The sequence below is a fragment of the Dioscorea cayenensis genome, chromosome 19, assembly GCF_009730915.1.
Source record: "Dioscorea cayenensis subsp. rotundata cultivar TDr96_F1 chromosome 19, TDr96_F1_v2_PseudoChromosome.rev07_lg8_w22 25.fasta, whole genome shotgun sequence".
Classification (NCBI taxonomy): Eukaryota; Viridiplantae; Streptophyta; class Magnoliopsida; order Dioscoreales; family Dioscoreaceae; genus Dioscorea; species Dioscorea cayenensis.
In genome coordinates, this window is record NC_052489.1 from 10,506,212 (window position 1) to 10,511,809 (window position 5,598).

At 42.8% G+C, this 5,598-nt stretch overlaps 1 non-coding gene across 1 annotated transcript; it reads right to left on the reverse strand.

The window, feature by feature from the left end:
- Nucleotides 1-417: 417 nt before the first annotated feature.
- Nucleotides 418-524, reverse strand: LOC120250997. The gene has a single exon (XR_005533322.1). It is a non-coding gene; the product is annotated as a small nucleolar RNA R71 (small nucleolar RNA).
- Nucleotides 525-5,598: the final 5,074 nt, after the last annotated feature.

Consider the following 5,598-nt stretch of genomic DNA (forward strand, 5'->3'; position numbering starts at 1 on the left):
GATTTGGAAGTAGAAGGATCTGACAACATGGTAGAACAAAATAAGCAACAACGAACACTATCCGATTATGCCAGACCTTCAATGTTGGGGACACAATCGAGTATTGTGCGTCTCCCAATTACAGCTCAGAATTTCGAGCTAAAGCCGGCATTCATCCATATGCTGCAGCAGTCCGCACAATTCAACGGTTTGGCCAATGAGGATCCAAACAGTCACATAGAGAGCTTCCTTGAGGTGTGTGACATGCTGAAGATAAATGGTGTGACGGATGATGCCATCAAGTTGAGAGCCTTCCCATTTTCCTTAAAGGGGAAAGCGAAGCAGTGGCTACACTCATTACCTAGAGCATCAATCACTACATGGGAGGAGATGGTAGAAGCTTTTCTAGCCCGTTATTTCCCTCCCGGAAAATCAGCAAAGCTTAGGAATGAGATCTCATACTTTATGCAGTTGGAATTGGAGTCTCTATTTGAGACATGGGAAAGGTTCAAGGAACTCCTGCGCAAGTGTCCGCAACACGGATTACCGAAGTGGATGATTGTTCAAACCTTCTACAATGGTTTGAACCCGAGTACAAGGTAACTCTTGGATGCGGCAGCAGGAGGTGCCTTAGGTAGCAAAACCCCCGACGAGGCTCGTCAATTGATTGAGGAAATGGGGTTAAATAGCTACCAGTGGAACGCTAGGGAAAAGAAAAAAGTGGCCGGTCTCCATGAAATTGATGCGGTAATTTCATTGGCGGCCCAAGTGGAGAGTTTGAGTAAGAAGCTAGATCTTATAGCTTCGAATAGAGTTGCGGCCGTGACCAATTACACCGGTTGTGGTGGAGGAAATGCTCCCTCCGATTGCCCAATCGTCATTGGTGATGTTTCTTCAGTTGAGAATGTTGACTTTGTAGGTAATGGAATGAGATCTCAAGGGAATCCATAAAGAAACACCTACAATTCAGGTTGGAAGAATCATCCCAACTTTTCATGGAGTAATCAAGGACCACAGAAGACCATGGGGCCATCGGGGTTCCAACAACAACAACAAGCCCCTCAAGTGGAAAACAGAATTTCAGGTTTGGAAACCCGAATGACGGATTTGGAGAAGCACTTGGCTAGATTTGTTCAATCGGCAAATACAAGGTTTGAATAAGCCGAGGCGACACTTTGCAATCACACCGCCTCCTTGCACAATCTTGAAAATCAAGTGGGGCAAATTGCGAAGTCTCTCTCCGAAAGGCCACATGGGAGTTTACCAAGTAACAAGGAAACCAACCCGAGAGAACATAAGAAGGCGATCGCTTTGAGAAGCGGTCATGAGGTTGAAGGGAGGCTTCCGAGTGAGAAGCCGAAAGAACACGCACCCGAGGTTGTAGAGGTTGAGAAGGGAGAAAACAAAGAGAAAGAGGTGGCACCCTCACCTTTCAAACGAAGAATCCCTTATCCCTCTAGATTGAAGAATGACCAAGGGGATGAGCAGTATAAGAAGTTCCTGAGTTTGTTCAAGCAACTCCACATCAACATTCTTTTTGTTGAGGCTTTGGCTCAAATGCCTAAGTATGCGAAGTTCCTGAAAGACCTATTGACCAACAAGAGGAAATTGGAGGAGAGTTCTTCAGTGGTGCTTGATGCTTCATGCTCGGCGGTGTTGCAAAAGAACATGCCGAACAAGAAGAAAGACCTGGGAAGCTTCATTATTCAGTGTAACATTGGCAACTTAGGTGAGGAAATGGCATTGGAGGATTCAGGGGAAAGTATCAACGTCATGCCATATACTTTCTTCCAAAAGCTAGGCTTGGGTGAGCCTAGGCCTACTCGGATGACTTTATAATTGGCGGACCGAATGGTACGACATCCGAGAGGCATTATTGAAGACGTGCTTGTCAAGGTGGACAAGTACATTTTTACGGTTGACTTTGTAGTGCTAGATGTCGATGAGGATGCGGATGTACCCTTGATACTTGGGAGACCGTTCTTGCGGACTTCCAAAGCATTGATTGACATGGACGGCGGAGAGCTTACATTGAGAGTCGGAGACGATAAGCTCACTTACTGCCTTGCTGAAGCCATGCGGCATTCTCTCGATTTTGATGATACTTTGTATTTTCCAGACACTACTGATGAGATTGTTGATGAATATATACAGGAAATGTTCAACCCAGATCCGTATGAAGGTTTGTTCGACCAAGAGGAGAGAAATGAAGAAGTAATGATGCTTGGTTCGAATGGAGAGGAAACATCTACCCCGGGGATCTTGAAGAATGTACTCCGGAAAATGAAGAGGGCTAGGAGACGCCACCGAAAACGCCCCAAGACTATTGGAGACGTACATGAACCAAGGAAGTTGGACGAACGATTGCTAGGTGGTCTGAAGCCCGACAGTATACCCTCTACCCTCAAGAGACTTTGCTCATCATGCTTTCAAATTATGGGTAAGAGGGCAACCTTCATTAATGAACCCCCGTGATGTAAGAAAGATACGTCAAGCTTAGTGACGTTAAACAAGCGTTTCTTGAGTCGAGAGGTACAGGAGCGTCCCCTTTCCCCTCTGACGTGATAGATTCTACCTCTGTTCCTCGAATTCTTTGCGGCCATAATAGAATGAATGGTCTAAGGGATGAACCTCCGCTGGGGCCTAGTTGCGCGTGCAATGGAGTGAAGCGTTTAGGTGATCTTAGTATCTAGGGCTTAATTGTGGCTAGGGACCTTCCCCCTGGACCAAAGGGTTAGGTCTAAATCTAGGAAGAGATTTATCACTTGGAATCCCTAGAGCTCATTGCAACTCTATGCGAGTGCGAGGTGTTGAGATTGTTCGATTTCTCCTCCGGGACATGTATAGAGTTAGGCATAGTTGACCATAGATTTGGGACTATGTATGTAAGGATTTCCATGACTCACCATTGCATTGATTAGGAAGCATAATAGAGAGTTCTTGCACTTGAAGCGATTATCCTAGGTGAAGCATCATCCGAGTACCCCATCTTTATCGATTGCCTTGCCTCCTCCTTACTTTTGCTCTCTTACTTGTTGCTTTTAATTTCTGAGAATTGAATCATTACCACACTTATCATTGTTGATACTTCACATAGCTAAGAATCGAATTAAGTGTCTTTACTCCCTACTCCCTGTGGATTCGACCCCGCTCACCCGTGATTAGTACTTCGACAAACCCGTGTACTTGCGGGATATAAACAAGGGGACCTTGTCAGGGTGTGAAAGAATTTAAGAAACACTACAGTAAACCCCAAAAAGATTACCAAGAGCTCCCTTGCGCATGGAGCATAAAATTTTTTACAAAACCTGAAAATTGCTCCAAATAACCACAAAAATGACAAATAAACAATCACCCACAATGTTGGCATCCATACAACTTGAAAAACAAGAGGGGAGATGGAGAAAAAAATCAAACCCTAGAATTAGAGTTTAAGAGAGATTACCTTGGATACTTGGTGAAAACAACGGTGAACCTCCCAATAAATCATGCAAATCAAGTAGATAGGAGGAGGATGGTTTTTTAAAGTAAGAAAAAATGAAAGAAAACAATGAAGAAATGAAAGGAAATAGTGTAGAAATGAAGAGAAAAGGTGGAGAAATAAAGGAAAATGAGAAGAAGTAGGAGAAGAGAGGAGAGAGAAAAGGTGGTGAAGAGAGGGGGTAGTAGCCCATCTTAAGGCCACCTACACCATTCATGGGGTGGTTCAAAGGTTGTTGTGCCCATGAACCTCCACTAGATTGCTTTAGGAGGGTGGTACACGGCTATGAACCACCCCGTGAACCCTTCTAAAGTGCATCATGGAAATGCTCACGGCCACAACTTTGGACGTGAACCCTCTTGGCCAATGTTAACGGGCAACTTTGCCCGTGAACACACCTGTGAACCTAGGACAAAGCTTTTATACCTCAAAATACTCCTAGCAACCTTCAACAAAAGAGAATATAATCATATCCATATCAAATGAAGCATAAAAATTCATCCAAGAAGCACCAAATTAAAGGATAATGATCGAGAACTCGAAGCACATATGAAATAACAACAACAAAGATGTATTAAAAAGAAGATAATGCCACATGATAATGAACACAAGCTTGCTAGATCACATGACAATGAAGAGAAGCATGATAACACAACAGCTAAGAGCACAACAAAGACAAATATAACCAACTAAAAACAAAAAGAATACAAAATTGAGAGTACGACAGGTTTTAAAGCTTTGGTTGCCTCCTAAGAAGCACTTGTTTAATGTCATTAGCTCGATGTACCTTTGTTCTTACCTTTATGGTGGGTCAAATGGAAGAGAGTTACATACAGCTTTCTTGGGTATGTTCACTGACAAAAGCCGCGATTTCAGACATTTTAAGGGATCCTTTTCCAATCTTTTTCCAAACTTTTCCCCATCTTTGAAGGCTCTTGCGGCTAGGGTTTGGAGAGGGTTTGGCTAGGATTTTGGAGTGGTTATATGGCCTTTAACACCGTGTTACTTTGAAAGATAGTTATTGGGCGAGCTTTTGTCTTAATCGATTCAGTGAGGTATGCCCTAGGCTTTACGAGGGAACCTTTGGAGAAGATGAGGTGACTCCACAAAATCATTGTTTCTGACTATGAGGAAGTTTGTCCTATGGATTGTGGGTGCATGAACTTGTAAACCGTAGGATGATTTTGTTTCTTTGACCTTTATTATGCTTCTTTAATTGACGTTTTAATTGAGTTCTATCCATGAATGTTTATTGTATTGATTTTCCCTTAGAGTGACACTAGGGTTGAGAATCTATCTTGGCAATCTTTGTGGATGAGTGACACACCATGAGGGTTAGACAAAGAATGGTTGGAGAGGGTCGAGAAGGTGAGTCGAGAGGAAGCAGAACGTCCCCTTTCCTTTCAAATGTGATTTATCCTATCTCCACGTTCCAAGAGTTCTTTGCGGTCATGATAGAGTAAAGTGCTAAGAGACAAACTCTGCTAGGGCTTAGTTGCACAAGCAACAGAGTAAAGCGTTGAAGTAATCCTTAGTGCTTGGGCTTAATTGTGACTAGGTGTCTTTCGCCTGGACCAAAGGGTTAGATATATACTAGAGAATAGGGTTTATCACTTGGAGTCCTTAGAGCTTCTTGCAACCCCACACAGTGTGAGGCATCGAGAGTATTCCTTTCCACCTGTGCATAGTGTGAGGGTTAGTCACAGTTGACCTTAGGTTTGGGATCGTGTGTTTAAGGATTTCCATGACTCATTAAACATCAATTAGCATATATAATGATCAGTCTTACACTTAAATCAATAGTCCTAGGGTGCCCCACTTTCTATCGATTGCCTCTCCTACCATTTTATTTCATCTCCTTCTTGTTCTTTTTATTTCTATTTACATCGATATTGTTTACACCACTATGAATCATCTTCACCATAGTTAAATAGCAATTCTTGTGTTTCTAATCACTATTCCCTATGGATAAGACTACCCACTCACCGGAGTACTTTATTACTTTGACAACCTGTGCACTTGCGATACGCACTTGCAAGGGGTGTGCCAAGAACTTTGTATGTCAATTTCTATGTTGTTGATAAGTGTCTAAATATACATATTTGAGTGTATGTATTTGTTACCTCTAGCATGTATTT